Source organism: Bombus terrestris, chromosome 5 (assembly GCF_910591885.1).
Source record: "Bombus terrestris chromosome 5, iyBomTerr1.2, whole genome shotgun sequence".
In the NCBI taxonomy this organism is placed as follows: Eukaryota; Metazoa; Arthropoda; class Insecta; order Hymenoptera; family Apidae; genus Bombus; species Bombus terrestris.
In genome coordinates, this window is record NC_063273.1 from 6,439,023 (window position 1) to 6,457,218 (window position 18,196).

Below are 18,196 nucleotides of genomic sequence, written 5' to 3' on the forward strand. Positions count from 1 at the left end.
GTACACGCTTTTCCAGCGAATATTTATTCGCATTGAGAATACGTAACGTAACGAAGAAGGATTTGGAAAGTTAAAAACATAATTAGTTGTAGAAAAAGAGAAACGAGAAGAAACCGCCACAAGTGGATGACATATGGCTTGTTCGATTCAGGTCCACCGGATCGGTGTAATTTGCGTAGCAATTGAAATCTAGCAGACTGAAACGAACCGGATCTCGATTGATGTCTGCCAGAATCAAAGAGTTAGCTGGGATTTAACACGATTCTCGGATCGTTGGCCGTGACTGGTTAGTATCGAAAGAAAAAGCTGCCGCCTCTAAAAAAAACTCGAGGATTTCTGGTTACAGCAACTTTCCTTGGCATACATTTGCATAAATTTCATACCAATCGAGGACGTCAAATCAAACTAGACAATTTCGAAGTTTAAAAACTGACGCTCCAATGGATTCTGACATGTGTACTCTTCTGGTTGGGATCGTAAAAAAGAAAAGAAAAAATTTTAATTAACATCCGATGTTCGTGAACGTCGAAATACCACACACGAACATTTCCACTGTCTCGTGCCGTACTCGTTCGTATCCAATCGACGAGACTCGAAGCCGATGAATCGAGTAGCGCGCACGATTCAGGGGGACCACACACGAGTCGATGCCTTGTGTTTCCTCTCGTATGTGCCTCGGCGAGGAACGATCGCGCGTGAACGAATACTAATTATGCACGTGGACGATACACTTTCTTTGCACGGCTAACAGCTGATCTTTGCACTCGTTGTTAATTCGCATAACGCGATGCACACTTGTTACCATCGTGCAACGTGCCTACGCGATCGAGGCCGCGTGGGTTTGGGACACTTCTTTGCGTAGCTACATGCGAGCTTACCAACACGCCACCGTTTAATGCCTTTCCTTTTATCAGTCTGAGAGAAATTAAGAGTCGATCGTAATTATGGCAAGTTTCCGAAGCAGGCTTGCCAAAGATAGTTGCGAGGATTCCAAATGACCGAATAGTATCCAAGATGTAATCGAAATGAATGGTAAAAAATAGTGATAAATGACAGGGAAAAAAAGAAAAGAAAAGAAACGTCTCACTTAGAGAAAAGATAACTATGCCACGGCAATGCTTCTCGATTTATTCGCTTCCGGACCACCCGGATTGCATGGGGTGTAAATAAAGACACCCCTATCTATCGAGGAAGCGTTTTTTAACCGTTGTACTCATGCTGCATCACAGACCTTTAAACAGGCATTGTTGGACCAGTGCCAATAGCAGCGGAACGTCTCCGAGAGAACAACGTATCTGCTCGATTCATCGACAACAACGTCGAAAGACTCGCGTGCCTTCTGAATGGAACGGGGCAGGAATGCGTGAAGAGCAACGTGGGCAACTCGACCGTGGCACCGATTTTCTAATGGGTTAATAATCGTTGCAAGCATCAATCGCGAAAACACTCGTAAGCGTTAGTTTGGCTCGTTAAGCCAGCTCGTTCGAGTGGCTTGTGCACGATGCTTAAACCTTTTTGACCCGTCAATTGATCGCGCGACGAGACCTTTAATCTCGTTTCTGCTTCACCCTACGTTGCTCTCTCTTTCTTTCACGTTTCTACGTCTCTATCGTTTCCCCCAATGATTCTGAACGAGGAACTGTCTCGACTGTGAGACCTGAATGTATAAAACGCATTATGTGCAAATTCGATCGTGTCACGAAAGCTTTGCGTAATTGCGTTGATTCGGTGACGTGATGACAGACAACTCCGAGTTGTACGTACATTGCACTCCCACTCGTAAATTTGATATCTGGATGAAAGGCTCGGTTTTTCATGCGTTAAAGCGTTTAATCGTACTGCCACTTCGATGTGAAAAGCTTGTCTCTTTTTATAGGTGCGACGTTTTGAGAGAACCTTTTGTAAGAAATTACAACGAAGAAAAGGCAAAGGGAAAAACCATCACACGGGGTATCGAGATTTCGTCGAACATGATAAACGAAGTTTTAGCACGTCAAATGAAAATGAAGATCTCGTGCATCTCAAAAAATCCGCAGATTGACTTCACCATATCTGCATGATAATGTCAAACCATTAATCTTTCTAACAGATTGATGCTCACCTACATAACGTCAGATAATACAACTCCTCCGCGCCACTTAATCACACACGCATTTCTGCATACAGGGTGTTACTACAATTCTGCTGTAACTCGAGCAGAAAATATTTTAATCAACGTGTAAAAGATCATATCGAAATATAAAGTGAGAATTTCTTATCAGAAGGTTGCATTTGCCCGAATGGTTTTAATTTTAGATAATCTTATATATAAGAAAGGAATAAGGTCACAGATGCACACGATTGGAGCATAAAGTAAAAGGCGATGAAGTGTGAAATAGAGGACCGAGGAGACAGAGTGCATAACCTAATTCCGAACAAAACGTGACCCTAGTTGTTCGTTCATTCAGAAAGGATCTGTTAATGAAACACCGTGTAGATTCGCATCAAAGCACGAGTGGCCACAAGAGTCTATGATGATGGAAGAAGATTATATCCGCGTAATGGTAGATATTTTATCACTGCATAATTAAAATATATTAGCGAGAATTCTCTTTTCTGTCAGAATCGGTACAAAATTCTATGAGCCACGGGAATTGAAATTTTTCGTTCCGAATTTGTGAACGCTAGGGAAAGACACGTTTGGAATATCAATCATTTCACAAAGACCGGCGATGTAACCGAGGTACCATTATACCGAAGTACGTGATATGGATATTAATGGGAGGCAAAAAAATCTCGCCTCGAGGATATTAAAAATCGTAGCCATGGAAGATGAGCATCGAACGTTTCAATATTCCCTCTTTAATACATCTCGTTATAAAAGTTTCATTACATCTTTAGCATTTTTAATAGGGAACTCGATCCTCGCGGATATAGACACTGAACATTCAGAAGTACAGAACTGCGCCAGCTCATGAAATTATTCAAACACTTATCTCAGAAAGTTTTTATGAATATATTATGAGCACGGTGCAAAATCTTTTGAAATTTAATTTGAAATGTAAATAAACAAATGCAGAATATAAGTGAACGATTCTAGGACTTAAATAAACGACCTTACAAAATTGAATTTCAAAGTTAGTACAAACACGTGAGCAAAAGACATGGGAGAGAAAATAGGGAGTGCCGTTCTTTGAACGCTATTTCTTGGAAAATCTAGGAAAGTGAATTTCCAAGTTAAGGATGCCACCCAGATTCCTCGGAAAAAATCGGAATAGATGTATCGCTTCTAACCTTTCGTCCCTATTCTTCTCGATGGTATCCCAGTGGTTCTCGAGAGAACCTTCTGAAAACACTCGATACCCTTTCACGAGCTCCTACCCTGCTCCTCTACCATGTTCCTAAGCCGATGGGCTATTCATGGCCCTGACAAGGCTAGCCTTTGAGGTGTATGACCTGTGCAACTGCATCGAGCGAACCACGCATAGAAATGCCCCGTGAAACGATCGCTATTTCTGTTCATATTGCGATGCTCCCTTTGATCGTTGCTTGCTATTTATCATATGCCGCGTGGTTACAGTGTAACGCGCGGGTTCCTGCAATTAAAAAAAGATTCCATTCTCCTTTGAAAGAGCGCCCCCGCGATTGAATTTTGCGACACACCGTCCGTGGCCACCTCGCTCTATTAAGTCTTCCTTTCCCTATTCATCGTTAATGGCTTACAAACCTCGGAAGTAGCGGATCCTTCACGGTCGCTGATTAACTCTTCGTGCCTGACTCGTGTACCTCGTGTCGTAAATCAACCAAGGCCTGAACGTTTGTAAATATTTATTGCCGATTGCAGCTTGCTTTTTCAGCCCTTTAAGTACGGTTACGTTTCCATAAATCGTTCCCTCGAAACGTAAAAATATGACAAAGGTAAATACAATATCGTTATCCGTACGATACACGAAGATAAGCGATCCGCAAACTTTCTAAATTTTCTGTAAAGTTTGTATTAAATTTACTTCAAATTCCTACAGCATTTATTCTACGCGATCGCCGCGTATCTAAAGCTCGAATAAAATATTAATATTGCTCGCTGACGGCAGCCATATTCGAACGGTTAATGAAATCTTTAAAATTGTTCGTAAAGTACGGAAATATGTTTTTAATAAACGATATTAGAGATGGAAGTCAGCTTTTTTTTTGTTTTAAAGTCTTTAATGATAGCTGTAATGAGACGCACACTTTGCGACTTTTTTTTACTTTGAGCAAAGATTCTCTCCACGTGGGGCCTGATTCGTGGCCCGCAGATGTGGTCCCCAGGGGCCGTACTCCTGTCTTCTCTCTCTTCTTCCCCTCTTCTTCTATTTTTTCCCGGCCTTACAGAGAAGCGGGTCGTTTTTCTTTGCAAATAAACCACGTGCCCATTTCTGACAAGACAATGTGCGTTGCCAACTCGTGCGAGATATCGTACCACCGCGATGCGAAATGAGTTTTTTCTTTCGAGGGTCCTCGCTGTACGCGACTTATTTATATCCTTCGTTATTGCCCTAAATTTGGACCAGCTCCTCTGCCGCTTTGTGACACGATTGGATGAGAAAAGAGCCAGCTTTATTCGTGAGAAATGTTTCGCAACGTTCGAAATGATGACCCTCGATCCACGACAGATGTTTAAAGCCAGAATTCAAAGGCATTCCACGCTCAGGGTGTAATCCCTATTTTCACAACTGTACGTGATACAGATCCTTGGGAGAAAAGTAGATTACGAATTTCCCATCGGTCGAAAGAATTATCAGCCTCGCAGAGAGAACTCATTGTAATCGATTAGAGTTCATTGGCACGTCCATAGGACTCCGTTGATTCAATTCAACGTCGTAACCATGCAAGCTCTCGCCATCTGGCCGAGGAAAAAAAATTTAATTTCGTCGAAATTAAGGAAGGAACGAAGTACAACGAGCTTTCGTAGGATTTCGTGCAGCTACAACGTTAACGAAGGCGTGATTCCACGATATTGGAGGCAATAGACGTCGTCGAGAACGCTCCCACAGACGTTCGATTCCTCGGAACGGAGCAGCCTGCCGGCTGCTCGTCTTTGATCTCGCTTTTGTACCGGATACACTCGTTACGAGGCGGCGCTCTCTCTTTTCAAAACCGAGCGACGCGACGCCGTGCCAGGCTGCAAGTGCATTCACACGAAGATAACCAACACGAACGAGCGGCGCGCGGCCATTCTCGTCGCATTGTTCGGCTCATTCGGAGACTGATAATCGCGGGGAATATGAATCGGCCCGTGGTGAATGTTCGTCGAGCTTTATCGTACGGCCACGCACGCTGTAGTGCTTTGACCGTTCGTTATTCGTGGCACGAGCTCCGGTTCGTCCAGTAATTTCGCGTCAATCGTTATTTTTCCCGAATCCCTAATGACGCCGGTAATTCGAAAATTTATTCGGGGAACGAGGTTATCACAATACGAAAATGTTCCCGATTTATCGCTTGAAAACAATGCTCGAATAAACGCGCCAACGTTCCAACGAAACGTTCAAATCCGCACTATCTAAATTTACCGGATTTATTAATACAAAATATCGTAAAGTATCGTACACAGCGTTTCCAGTAATCATAATACAATCGAGAAAAATAAATCAAAAATATAGAATAAGATTACTTCAGGATTATTTTTCCATATATAATAGAAATACATATTTTCAGAGACGATCCGTGTACACGAAACGCATGGACGTAAACATTTGGCAAAATCCATTATAGCTGTAATTAAGTGGGATAACGACCAAACGAATTTATCGACGCGATCATCGGCTTGTAAAATCGTTAAGTTTGAACACAGTATTCGTGTGACTATACGGTCGAATGGTCGAAACGAAACAAAACCGAAAACGAACCCGCGATAAGTCATCACCGCGCCCATGAAACTTTCTTTGTTCGCATTTTGCGCGTTAACCGGCTCCGCGTCTGCCGATCGTACGAGCGTAGTACACCCACGCTCGCCCCGTCATTCGATCTTCGTATCAAGCTAGAGGGGATTCTCTCTGCGTAGGATTCTGTGAATGATACCGTAGAACGACGTGAAATTGTCGGGAACGGTGCATACTACGATGCCGCGCTGCCTGTATCTTTAATTACTGTGACACTGTCGATTATTACTAATTCATTACAATATCATATCAGGGAACTGACGATTAACTCAGCAAACGCATGGATCTTTACTGCGGATATTCAGGCAATATTTCTAGCGAACATTCGACTATCATTACCTACTACTTTCCTCAGATTTAAAAATCCATTTTATATATATCGACTTTAGTTAGAGTTCCATTAGTCGTTCTACACGAGTCACAAATTTATCGATGAGGTAAGAGAAAGAATACTGTTGCAAATTCTCGACTAAAGAGCAACCGGTCAGGTCAAACCGATCGGTCGATATCGCCTACCTCGAATGAATTAACGCTCAAGGTGGAGGAGGTTTAATAGATCGAGTGTTGGTGTAATCTAGCACTGTATTTGTTTTATAAAAGTAAAGTGTGATGTTATGAAGATGGTAAGATCTTGTTGGGAGTGAAGTATTTCACCCGCATAGTACGATATCTGATGATGAACTGTCCTCCTACGTTTCTAATTCTCCCTACTAGCCATTGGGTTTCGTCTATCCATCGTGCCCTTCGGACTGGTCCTTTCCAGGGGTTTTTTACCTGACCTCGGAGTCGTTAGCTTTACAGCTCGGGGAGGATGTGTAATTCGGAATTTCCCAAAGAAGGGAATGGGCCTGTCCGTGTCATAAACAGACAGCCACTCAAAATTCCGAACAAATACAAAGTATTCAAATTGGCGAATTACGACACTTCTAAAGAGACTCATGAATCGCGGGTGGCGAATCTACTTTCGAGTACGAGCATTATGCAAGCATGTGTAAAGGCATGTAGAATGTACAGTACATACATACCTATCGCGACGCATTCGCTGGGATCGGATCTCTCCTGCTGACTACTCCCGGTAATCGACTGTGGCTACGTTATCCTGGCAATTTCTGGCTGCGCTAGCACAGCGTAATTTCGTCGTAGCCGGCATTAACCGGTGGTGCACGTTGTCAGCCACTCGATGCCCTGCGCCATCGGTGATTCCTGATTGCACACCGAATGGGTCTCGCTATCAGTCCAGCGCCGCCAAGTCATCCGCTGATTTGTGACAACAGGTATGTGCTACGCGACTCGACGCGTGATAGTCGCGAGAGAATATCGTGATGCACTATCGGGCAAGGGAAACAACTCGTAGAACGCCAAAGTAAGAAACTTCAGACGAAGAGAGAAATATCACGCCTGCTCGTTCAACAGATAGATTCTCGCGTCTTCTTCGGTGAAAACTTTTGCACAGAGACGTTTCGATTCGAAGGGGAACAGTGCAAGAAACACAAGCGTCGCACTAACGCTTCGTCGACTTGAGACTCGCGAGACCTTACGCACCGTCGTTTGTACAATCACCAGACTACTTTTCCATCAAAGTACAACTTTTCATCGGGGTAACTTCAAGTCGGAATAGGACATTGGCTCGAGGTTTCGAGCACGTTCGTGTATGATCGTACCCCGAGTAAACACTATGATTTAACCGGATAGAGATTCACCGTGCGCTGATTACATTCCTTTCGTGACGGGCCTCGCACAATCAATCACTGGCTTCTATTTCTGCCGGCGTCTCAACCGAGATACCAGCAGACCGCAAGCATCGTTCGTGGAACACTTCAGCCACTGTGTTATTTATCGGCGTGTCTTCCAGAATCTTTTCTTTCTGCCGGCGGACGCATCGATCGTACAATTTAACGTCCTCGTGACGCTCTCCGCGTATAGATGATGTTTAACGATCGTCGGTACCATTTCTTTTTATCCGCTCGAAAGCACAGGTTTTTCGGCAACCACTGAAATATCGTCGGAATGTCTCGTAACTCTTTCTTTCCGGTGTTGTTCGTCGGACACGTCAGTCAACACGATTAATCACACCGTCGCCGAGTCGAACTTTTCACGGGCGTCTAATTGTGCAACCGGACTCACTATCAGTCCGACGCGACGGACTGACAGTTCAAACACTGTTATCAGCCGCGGGAACGAAGCAGTGCACGCAGCCTATCGCTCGATGCTATGCCGGAACGATGCGCCTTCTGTAAAACGATCGTCGAACATTAATCACCATGGTTTGGTGAGCGTGCCAGGCTTCCGGTTTTCGCGCCCCTTCCACCGTCTATCGAGCAAACCTGCGAAGATCGACGGGTATCGTTGGTTGTCGTAACTCGTTCGACCAAGAGATGCGTTCGCATTGAGAAACAGAAGAGGGCAATTCGTTACGGACGAGTTGCAGCCCGGAAGAGGATCGTAAAGAACGATATAATTTATCGATACGAAGCTACAAACTACAGTATGTACTTATTACAACCTAACCAGCAAGGGTCATTTTTTTTTATCTCTCAATGGACAGATAAAAAAGAAGACCTCGGTTAGTTATCAAGAGGCAATAAAATTGATGGTAATAAGCGACAGAGAAGAAAAAAGGGAGAAGGAAACTGGAGGAGTATAAATTTTGACAGCGTTACGATAGAAAGGTCCTGGTGAAATGGACGAGGTTAAACTCGAGAGAGACAATGAATTTTGGATTATGTCGTGGCGCTGTTAAAAGACGACGAAGAGATTAAACAAGCTTAAGGAGCGGCAGACGAGTCGGATACCCTTCTTAAGAAATTACCTGAGAAAGATCTTGTAAGCGGGGTGTGATCTTAAGGACATTAAAATAATTGTCTGCTACTGTCGACACTAGAGGGGCGAACTCGCATATTTCACCTCATAGCGACGCCGTGGAAATCCACTGTGGAAAACATGGCTCGTCACGGTAGCTGATATATATGCTTTCGTGTATTCCACGGGAAAGAAAACAGGAACACGGAAAGAGAAGTTGTTCAACGAAGAATGAAAGAGAACAAGCTGGAAGACGAAACGGAGCTGCGAACGCACCGCGACAACCGGAGACGCCTCGGGTCGACAGAGTTTGAATAACGCGGCTGAAAAAGCTGTCGGTGAATTAAGGATGTTCGCGATTATGGACGAGAAAGGAATAATACTTTATTTCAACGAACAATCACCAGCGCGATGTCACTAAGAAAACCGTACCACATATTATCTCCAGAATTTTCACAGATATATTTTTCTCAAAGGAATATCGCTCGCACAATGGAGGAAAAGATCTCTTGATTTTATCTCACTGCACTGATATCTCACGAAATTGGTCGATGAGCCGATCTGTCGAAAATCGAGACGCAGGCGCGATGCACAACATCGATCCTCTCGATCGCGCTGGCGCGGCAAGACTGCCGCGTGGATCGGGATCGTGATCGAGGGACGACAAACAGGAGCGGAGCAACCGAGGGTCCGATTTCTTTAGGGCCCCGCCTTCGATGTGCCATAGCACGATACGTTATATTCGTAGTTTTTGTTGAAACTGTATTATTGAATTCTAGAGGAAGAATCAAGCTACGGATGTATAAAATATCGCAGCGTTACGATCAACAGTAGAAGATAATAATTCTTGCTCGAATTTCGAAAACCATATTCTCAAGGAAAATGTGCGAGTTTTATCGCAGAGTAGCTACAATTCTCGATATTATTTTTCTTCCGTGGCTCTTCATAAATCGTGGTTCGTGTCTTCAATTTTATAAACGTAGCTCGTGCCCATAGGAAAGAAGATTCTTTCAGCCGACAAATACGAACGAAGAGAAGGAAGAAAATTTTCGTCCGACCATAGTCAGGGAAGACGAATGAGATCGGGGTGAAAGCATCACGCAACACATCGCGCCGTGGCATCGTTCAATTAAATTAATGAAACGTCACAATTCTATCCCTCTGCATCGATACCATCGAAACAAAATAAAACTCAACCGACACGCGCGACGTTTTAACGAAATTAAACTATCACCGCTCGAGAACCAATAAGTCAACAATTCCCGAATGTCAACAGCGACTGTATCGTTGATCCCGCTGCATCGGTGAGTACTAAAAAACTGCACGCCACCGAATCCAAAAATAAAACGAACAAACTATCAAAGCTACCACTGGGTAAAACCGATTCTGAGATGAAGCGCCGTCCACGTTGCTCCAAAAATTCCACACAGTCGAAAATCAAGTTTGACCGGCGGTGGCCACGCGGCCTCGAGCCCCTCGATCGTGCGAGAAGAGTGACGAGCACGAGGAGCTCGTGACGAAACACCGAGTTCCCAGGTAGTCAGGCCAGGGAATGTGGCGAAGCTGGTTCCGATAGGAGACGAAGGTGCCCCAGCTGCGTACCACATGGGCACATACCTGCAGGTATGCGTGCACCAACACCAGCCATCAAGGTGCATACACAGTGACTCCTGTGAGCGTCTCCCTCATTAAGAAACTCGACTGGTCCACGGCGTGGACGATGTTTTTCGCACACGGACAAAGTTCAACGCACACCATCGAACGAAAACGCGTCGAAGGGCAACGAATAAGGTCTGACGCTACGAATCGAGTCCCACGTGGTTTCTCTTCTATTTAATCTCGAGATTCTTATTCGCGGTCGCGCCTCGAACGCGCTACCTGAATTTCAAGCTTTTTTGTTTCTTCTATATCTTTTTCTCTTTTCTTTTTTTGTTTCTCTTCTTCTATCTCGTTTTTACGGCGAGGTATACCAGCAGGATTTGTTGGTTCATTTTCACTACGATGTTAAGTTACATGAGTGAAACGAACGATTACATCGCCAGAGGGCAACTGTACGTACATACGAGAAAAGGCGACTTCGCGGATTTATTAATGTATCGCGCGACGGAAGTTCGTAGAGTCGTATTACTCGAATGGGAGTCGCGCGTGCATATCGCACGTTTTTCACGTGAACTTGTGCCGCGCCTATTCACCGATATAAGCTTGTAGTTTATTCCGGTTCGTAATAGCCGTACAACCAGCGCTTTTCCACCCATGAATCGAATTATGAGCTCGCCACCGCTTGCATAATAGCCTTCACCGAGCTTTGTGCGCGACTTCGTTCAGCCCCTTAAATATTCGCGCTTCTTAATTAATTTCTTACCTCCGCTGATTTCAATTTTCCAAAAGACATCCATCCAAAAATCGTCCTGTAAATCTTGCATAAGGACAATCTTCGAAAGTTTCATTTCCATCCCACGTAAGAAAAAAAAAAGAAAAAGAAAAATCAAGAGAAAAATATAAAATACCCCTGGTCAGTTTTTCGTTAGAGTTTTATCTCCATACAGAAGAAAACAGGAAGTAACGAATTCAACGAGAGAGACGTCACGCAAAAACGGAAATTAATTTAAGGAAGAACTTCATACACGTTGCATCAACTTCTTTCGCCTGTTTCCCGTCGGTAAACAGATTTTTACGATCGAGAAACTGGAAAGCATTGTTTCCCTGTATAAGCTAATATTTCCTGTGAGAGACCCGGCGGCGACATCCGTAAAAAAGCTTAAATGTTCTTCATCCTCAAGTAAATCGTGCAGCACGAGCTGCGAGCATGTTCGCTACGAGCACGGAATTGTTTACGAGGGAGTTTAAGGGTTGACGAGAAGGGTGGTGGCGCATTATGCTAGGGCAAACGACAAACCACCGAGAACGAGAAGTTTCCTCGTTCCTCGCCAGTACTTCCGTGAAACAAGCCTTCCACGCGCGTAGCGTGCGTTCGCCTCTCGCTCTGCAGGTACCCAAGGACTCTGAGACTCGTCGTGTCGCCGTTGGAAAATTCAACGCGAATCTTAGGAATTTGAGCGCGGGACGGCGCGAGATTAGGAACTAGTCAAAAGTTTACAGGTTTACCTACCAAAATTGACGCAACTTCCTAAGCGAGCTTTTAACTGCGAGCTTCAAGTTTGCGAATTAACACGTTACCTCTCCGCAAACACGACCTATGAAACTTTGTCTCGTGTCCGGCGACACTCGTGCAAATAAACGTCTTGAGGAGGGCCGCTTTCAGAGAAAACGTTGTTGCTTAGATATGCAAACCGATGCACGTAGAGAACGATACATAGAAAGGGCATTTGGAGTATGTACTAGTGAACAAAAAACAGAAAGACACGAAAAAAGAACAGAGACGTTGAGACCGCCGGTGTCGATGCTTGAGAAAATTCTGAGCAAAACTTTCGCCATAGTCTCCTGAGAAAGGATTTCGTTTGTCTCGCTTTCTCATTGTAACGCTCAGGTTTCTCGCTGCGAAAGTTCTACGAACTCGCAACACCAATAGCTGGAAACTTCGCGCTACCTTTTTACTAATTAGGTAACAAAATATATTTCCTCTCTTGCCAGCTGCAGACGTTGAAATGCTGTAGTCGTCGAAAGACGACTGTGAATCATGGGTGTCGTATTCTAGACAAAAGCGACTACATCGATGATGTGATTTCGTCGAGACAAACGCAGCCTCGAATACAGAAACACGTCAAACGGCGTCAATTTTCAATAATCTTTTATCCGTGCTTAGCATCGTTGGTTTCGACGTTTCAACGTTTCCCTGTCGGACTAGGCACGATTCGAGGAATTCCTCGGTCAGACAGGGAGGATATAGTACATAGACTTTGCCAACACTGGCGAGAACGAGCCGATGTTGCGTGAATCGTGTTGTTCGCGGCGTTAATGCAGAATTCACGTCGGCAGCTGCACACGACAATCTAGCTGCGTAGTTCGAGAGAACGTTAACTGGCCCATTGCGCGGCGCGTCGCGAATGCAAACGCGCTCGCCGAGAATTCTCGAACCGCGTTAAAGCACGCCGGAAGCCAGAGGAATGGGTCAACCGTAGCTGAAGTTGAAAATTTCGACTACCGCTTCGCTTCAAAAATAGTTATTATATTATAGAAAAATAGTTATTATATTATAAACGCTATGCGTTTATTCTACAAAGCGATCGCGAACATTTTTCCGGAAAATCATACGTACTCGTCGACAAAAAACATCGACGAATGTTATTAGTCTCTGAAAATTCCAGATTTTATTCCGCAAACGAAGATAATCGCGTAACTAAATTACAGAAATGAAGGTAGAAAATTAGAAGTACGAATTAACAACTCCGAGGAACCATACCATGGCGAATTTTTCCGGATAATTATTCGAAAAGTTTCGCGATGCTGTTTCTGAAAAGCTACCTGATCCACTCGCCGTTATTATCATCAAAACGCGAAATGTCGAGGAGCACCGACCATCGAAAACGTGTAATTTCTAGATAAGTGTGGTTTCGCCCGTAAAATTACAGGGGACGGTTCAGTCAGTGACGTGTATTTTCTGCAACCGGTTTCCGGATGCGATTCCAAGCCTTTTCGGTCCACCGAGGGTCGCGTATTACCGTGACTGAAACGAACGGCCATCGTGAAACCTCGATGTTTGCTTGTCTCATGAACGTTTTAGCACTGCTAACCTCGAATCTTTATGTTGATCGACGTCTTGGTGCAGGTCGAATAGGAAAATAACTACGACCCATTAGATCCGCTACGTTTTTCCTTCCGTCTAGGAAACCGTTACGAGGTCGCGCAATTGCGATTCGGTTTTATAGCTCGAATTTCAAGACTCGTCAGATATCTTCGCTTGAAGAACGCGTTGCGGCCGCTTTACCGCGTCACAGTGACACTGGTATCGCTTAATGTCTCGATACGTCTGATGATTATACAGAACTGGTCTCTGTCGTGTTCGTGGTAGGAAAAGACGCGAAGTCAAAGACTAGAGTGACTCAATGATAACGATGGAATTGAAGTAGGTGCGGTGTTCGTGTATTTAAAGTGGAGCACAGGCGCAAAAAGCGCTGTTGAGCAGGAAACGAACGATGGAATTATTGCGAGCGGAAACTGCTCTTCGAGGCCAAACCTCCAGAGGTCGGGTTCGCTCTACAGCATACTTTAACGATACTTTACGATGCCCTTTCCGTTTCGTGATGGAACGTTCCGAAGACCACCGCGATAATTGTTCGGTTACCGAGAAGGAGAACAAGAAGAAACAGAGAATAACCGCGAGGCTGAACTAAATCGATAGACTGTTCATCAAGCGGTATAAATATTGTAACATTTATTTCTCTCGAGAGAGGAATGACCGTAAATGGCAGAGAAATGTAAACCAGTCCGGTGGAATTACTGGTTAAATTTCACAAAAGCCGCGTGTTCTCCATAGCCCGCGGCAGGTAACGCGTCGAATTCCTCCGTGGCGAACAACGATGAAGGAACGCCAATAAACTACAATCCCGCAATAAATAACTAACCGACGATATAGTTGATTTCCGTGCAACTCCGTCGCGTTAACCAGCTTGCATTAGAGTTCGTTGAAACTATTCCCGGTACGGAAACCAAAAGGCAGAAAAGCGGCTAGCCAACGACTTTCCCCGACAGTTGTTTGGAAATTTCCTGTAGAAACCAAACGGATGGTGCTCAATACACGCGGATACGTAAGGGCTGACGACCTGGTTGAAAATAGGGGTGCGTGTGCATACAGGGCAGAAACTCCTAAACTGCCTTAAATTCCTTGCCTTTGTCCCCTGTGTAGGCGGCTTTTCGAGTGGCTATATTTTAACGCAGGATCGGAACAATAAGCCGGTCGACGAGCAGAGAGCCCAGAAAAATTGCATGGCAAGGGCGGGAGATGCAGGGGATGAAAAATCGGAATGTCAGAGAGAAGGAGAGAGGATACGGTAAGACAAAGACGCAGCAGGCCAGCCACTAAGGATATATTCATGGTGTTCCGCCTTTTGTCCCCGTGATCATATTGTGCGCTTGGATCCTGTACCGAACGGAGCACCAGATGTGCGCCATTGCACAGCCAATGCAACGTAGCGTTCATCGGCTCTGCTAATTTCGCGAATACGACCAGAGAACACGGGGGAACGTAGCTTTGCAATAGTAATCGCCATACAGCGCTCCAAATGAAGTTACATACTTATTCACGCTTATGTATGGAACGGTGTAAAATTAAATTTGAGGAGAATATATTGATGTCAACAAGGGAAGAACTATACAATCGCTATACACTAGCGTCGTTTGTGAGATAGCAAGCGATCTTTCATCGGTCGTTTCTTCTCTTGTGTATAAAATACAAATTTTATCTAATTTCATAAATCATTCTACATACGTAATAGAGAAATACGGCGGAAGTTCTTCTACTTCTATAATTTTCTATCATTCGTGTAGAATCTTCTTGGAAGTCTATACGGATAATTATTTGTAAATTAAAAGTGAAACCAGTTTCAAGGGCGAAATAGACGTACAGTATGCGATGCATAGACACGCGGTTGCGTGCAAAGGAACGCCAAGTTGATACGGCCCTGTGCACGCTAGCCGCGTGTACTCGCGGTATTTATCATTCGAACGTGACTTACCTTTACGGACGACGACGTAGAGAAGGAGGTAACAGCCTCTGCGACTCATCCTGATGCGTTTCCGGGAGAAAGGGCCGAGAACAGGGGTTTATTGGTCACGGATACGATCCAATGTGTGCAAGCTCGACGATATCTCGATCTACAAACACACGGTGACCATTGTTAGAGAAGAAAAAAACATTGGCGATCAGAGCGCCAACAAGTCGAGAACAGACGAGATTATTCGCATTCGAGCGAACATTTCGCAATGATTTCACTTGCAAAAACGGCATCTTTGATCAAAAGCAGAATAGAGTCAAGGCTAATTCGAGGCAACGAGTGACTCCGCTGCACCAGTTAAATGGTTACACTGTTGGATTTTTATGGTTAGGATTCAAGTCAGACTGATTTTTTTCTAGATTGCCGAGAGGATTGCTACGTAACGTAGAATATTACCTTTTATGCGTCGAGCTGTTAGTTGTGTCGCATTCGGAATGAAATTCACGCAAATTCACTGTATCACAAACACGATGTTCCATCACGACGCGCGCGCTTTACAAAATCGTCGCCTTCACTAGTGGCCACCAGAGCGCCAATATTGTTCTAGCCAATCAAATCGATTATATCATAGATGAGGTTCGTTTTAGATAAATCAACCAATTAACGTGTTTCTTCTCCGACAATTCAAAGTATCGTCGGGTGCCATCTTATTGTTAGTGTCATTTTTGTATTTATTGACACGTCACGAGCCGCGATCTGGAGTAACGTTACGATATCGTTTGTGGTTAGAATAAAATTAAAATGAACTTGGATTTGAATTTAGAACTTTACAAATTTCAATGATATTCGTGCTAGTGATAAAATATCTTTTCTGAAGCTGAGAATACATTCAAAGAGTATTTCGTTATGTGTAACGAATAACGACAAACTTCATATTCTACACTGTACAACCATAGGTAAACCGTACAATCGCAGATATGCCATGCAACTGAGGATAAGCCGCATAGAAGGGTAAGTCAATTTAATTCTTCATTATTAAATGAAAAAACAATCGTCCCAAAAAGTTCTCTTTTACGAAACGGAAGGATACCATTGCCCTTTTAAAACAACATGAAAACAAGGGATTCACTTTCATCTCAAAAGCTTCCTATCGTTTCAAAAATACCAACACCCATCGTTTCCGGTGACCCGAAATGGCAAATCCATCTACCCTACACTACTAGAAATACCACGTTTATTTGTTTTTCTTTGGAAGCTCGTCGAGTAGGCAGCTTCGCGGTAGCTTCCATTCCTAACCTCTAGGCGTTGCTCGATACTATCGAGAGGAACATAAATATTTAGCGTGTGCTCCATATGACACAGCTGGAAGGGAAGAAAATTCTCGAGACTTCCCTATCATATAACATGTAACCTTGAACTTTGCATTACAAGTATCGTAGCATTAATCATTTCGCTCTGTCCATGCAAGTGGCCGTAATGACCTATCTGTTCAAGAAATTGCTCCGCGTGAAACTCAATTACAATGTTGATCGTACATATGAACGTATAGTTAGTTAAATTACATCTTCCAAAGCAAAGAGGAAAATGTTTTCACGTATCGTGTAGGCGAAAGTAATAACGAGAATATAATGCTCTTTCTCGCTGTCGAGTCAGCTGGACGCTCGTTAGAATAGCATTTAAATAAGGACACGGGTCCCGCGGTGATCAGGTATCGTGGTAATTGGTAGAAAAGCTGCCTGACCCGGAAGCCGCGATCTCTTATCTTGCTCGTCTTGACATTTCGAACGCCCCGTAAGCAGAAAATGCTTCACGAAAAGAAATGCATACGCCGCGCTTTGAGAGGGCCGACATGACGACCATTGTTCCGTTTTGCACACTCGTTCCCTCAAGCTCCTCTATGGTCAGTCGAGTATAGTCAATCTGGAGTAGCCCGAGGCTACCGAATTACAATGGAGAAAGAACCGCCTTTCTCCGGCCGTAGTCGACCACAAACAGACATCCAAGTCGGGCACAGGTGCATGCAGATAACCGAACCTGTACAATGTGCAGCACACAACCGCTAGAACTTATGTAGTTCCCCTTTTTCCTCAGCCACACACGTCGTTATCTTAAAAGCGTACTCGTTATACGGCCAAACTTCCAGGAATCTAAGAAATTTCAAGCGGTAGAACATAAAACAAGTCGATAGGGTGTGAAGCAATGTTTTTTTTTTTTGGCAAATGAATCAACGCGTATTCACATGTACGTGTTTACGAGGCAAACGTGGCGTAAGTAGTAGTAACTTTACGGCAGAAAAATGTAATTAGGAAGTAACTCGGAGACATGAACGAATAACAAAGAATTAATAAATTCATCTAGCGCCCGCGGCTGTATGGAGCCATGCGGGGGAACAATAAACAGGAGCATATTTGCGCGGAAAAATATTTGCAATGTAAATTTCGCATGCGCAACGCTGTCCGCGGTAATATAGCTAAAAAATACGAGCTACGAGAAAAGTTGGACTAACAAAACGTGATGTTGAGCGCTTTTATTTTAAAGCAATACGCTGTAGGTGGTGGAGCGTTTTCCTCTTAACAAAAAATCGTTCTGTTTGTGCATGCACGTATTGGAAATTATTAACAATTGGCCCAATGCATTGAAAGATAAGTTGGTAATTATTTATTTGGGAAATATTCGGGACAAGCTGGGAAAATGCAATTCAGTTAAATATGAAAAAATGTATTGGGAACGGCATTTGAAAAGGATAGCCAATCAAATAAATAAAGGACGAAACTCGATGAAATTTCACATTTTCATTCTGATGTATTTTACATGACGTATGTAATAAAATATTAACAGTTCGTCAACGATGACAGAGACGCATTGCACTGGCCACCGGTTTACTCAACG

At 43.9% G+C, this 18,196-nt stretch overlaps 1 protein-coding gene across 4 annotated transcripts in view; it reads right to left on the bottom strand.

Moving 5' to 3' along the window:
- LOC100647259 overlaps positions 1 to 9,321 on the bottom strand; it is a 164,546-nt gene extending 155,225 nt beyond the window's left edge. For 2 of the 4 annotated variants that reach the window (XM_048405940.1, XM_048405937.1), the window contains exons 1-2: positions 8,707 to 9,321; positions 6,923 to 8,128 (exon numbers count right to left, since the gene is read on the bottom strand). The gene's annotated coding sequence lies outside the window, so the exon portion shown is untranslated. The remainder of the gene's footprint in view (positions 1 to 6,922; positions 8,129 to 8,706) is intronic. The other 2 variants (XM_048405938.1, XM_048405939.1) reach the window with 2 other exon arrangements.
- Positions 9,322 to 18,196: the final 8,875 nt, after the last annotated feature.